This window comes from Nematolebias whitei, chromosome 1 (assembly GCF_014905685.2).
Source record: "Nematolebias whitei isolate Nwh7 chromosome 1, NemWhi1, whole genome shotgun sequence".
Classification (NCBI taxonomy): Eukaryota; Metazoa; Chordata; class Actinopteri; order Cyprinodontiformes; family Rivulidae; genus Nematolebias; species Nematolebias whitei.
In genome coordinates this window covers 15,533,257-15,535,207 of record NC_056498.1, presented here as the reverse complement: position 1 = coordinate 15,535,207, position 1,951 = coordinate 15,533,257, and the positions used below count along the sequence as shown (strand labels likewise).

Genomic DNA, 1,951 nt, shown 5'->3' with positions numbered 1-1,951 from the left:
AGTTATTATTATTAAGCAGCAAAAGTAAAAGAAACATGTGGCACATCAAAAACGAAACTTAAAACAGTGGGGGGTCGACCACCCCACAACACCGCCTGCAGTGTTGCGCATTAGACTTAGTTTTAGTGATTTATATGTTTATAGTTTTTTTATAGGTTTAGAGATGAATTTTTTTTGCTTTTTGTTTGTGAAACAAGGTCCGATGAAGCTGGTTCTGGTTCAATTGATTGGACCTGGTGTTACACCGTATTCTGTGACCTGCAACAGTGCATGCAACACCGCCCCCTACAATCACATACGGTGGTCACAGAATATGGTGTAACACCAGTTCGCAACACGCTCCAAACAGTCAGGAAGTTGATTCATTTTCTGTTTCCTTATGGTAGTTAAACCGGAAGATTCATCTTTAGTGAAATATTTCTATATTATTGATGTATTTCTGCATGTTTGCCAAGACTGGGCCTGATTTGCTCCATCTGTCCGCTTGGAGGAATCCATTGTGTAACCCACGGCCGGTGCGGAGCACGTGACGCAATGACGTAACGGCGATGTAATGACGTTACCATGAATACTCAACGTGAAATTAAAAAACTCGATAGATGTCCTAGGAATCAATGTGTAGATTACTCGCATAGTCTGTTAAAGCCCTAGTACCTGCCCGTCTTTTGCTCTCACAGTCTCTGACATGGCACACTCTTTCTTCATCAGGGTAACTTGTTTCTGTCAAGCCCATCTAATATTTGGAGTTTGCCCCACTGCCTGACCCAGACTTCCTTCCTGGCCCTGTTACTCACGGAATGAGCCTTGGCATGTCTATCATTGCCTCTCTCTTAAAGTTCTAAGTCCCTATGTCATGCTCTAACGGCTTTGGTTAACACCAGTTGCACATGGAAGTTTGATATAAGGTTCACAGTGTCGGTGACCCATGATCCAGATACAAACTTTGGAACTCAATTCTAGTGTGGTGTGATGGTCTTGTTCAAGCCTTTGTCTGAGCCTTATCTTTAAGACCAACTGTGTGTATTAATACTAGTAAAATCCCGATACCAGTATTGTTATCAGGCTCAATACCAGCCTCAATTACTCATCCTTGTATTCCGAAAACATCTCCATATTTCAAACTGGAAACACGTTTATGCTCGGTGATGTTGTTTCGTCTCCCAATTTGCAAGGAACCAAGGACGGAAAAAAAAAAATGTACACAGTTTAGATACATTTTAAGATAAACAGGTGATTTAAGACAACAGGCTGTCAGGTCTGTCCTTAATACATGAAGTGCTTTAAAAGTCATGTATGTAGGGATCGTGGTCCGTTTCATGGTGTATGCCTCCTTCTAGTGTTGTGTGTCTGTTCCTGCACTTCCTGGTTTCCTGGTTTGTCATTTTCCCTGATATCATTCACCTGTGTCCTCACATGTGTTTTGTCTCGTTAGTCACTGTATATAAGTCTGTGTCTCTGTGTTAGTCCTTCGTCCTGGCATTGTGATTGATGTCCACTGGTGATGTCCTGTCCACTTCCTGTGAATGGGCTCGCTTCTGATCCTTGCTCACTCCCCCACCGGCGTAGAGGTTGAGGGCAGAAAATGATCCAAACTGCTGAAATCCAGATCCTTCCTCCATCTGAGTCCTCACAAATATAGTCTGAGGAGCTGGGGAGAATTGGTGGGGTACCCGAACCCCTGTTTGCCTACAGAGAACCCTGACCCTGCAGATGTGTCTCCAGTGTTTCCAGCATCTTCAATGTCTCAGCATCTCAAGTGTCTCCAGAGGTCTCGATGTCCACAGAGGGTCCACAGTCCGCTGACGCCTCGACGTCCACAGAGGGTCCTCAGTTGCCGACGCCTCAACGTCCACAGAGGGTCCCTTGTCTGCCGACACCTCGACATCGCCTCTGGTGGGTTCCACGTCTCCTGAGGTCTCTGTCTCCTGAGGTCTCTGTCTCCTGAGGTCTC

The 1,951-nt window shown here is 45.2% G+C and overlaps 1 protein-coding gene across 1 annotated transcript in view; it reads left to right on the top strand.

Annotated features, from left to right (window-relative positions):
- LOC119415389 (protein mono-ADP-ribosyltransferase PARP14-like) overlaps positions 1–1,951 on the top strand; it is a 39,028-nt gene that overhangs the window by 8,183 nt on the left and 28,894 nt on the right. The gene's annotated exons all lie outside the window — the stretch shown is intronic.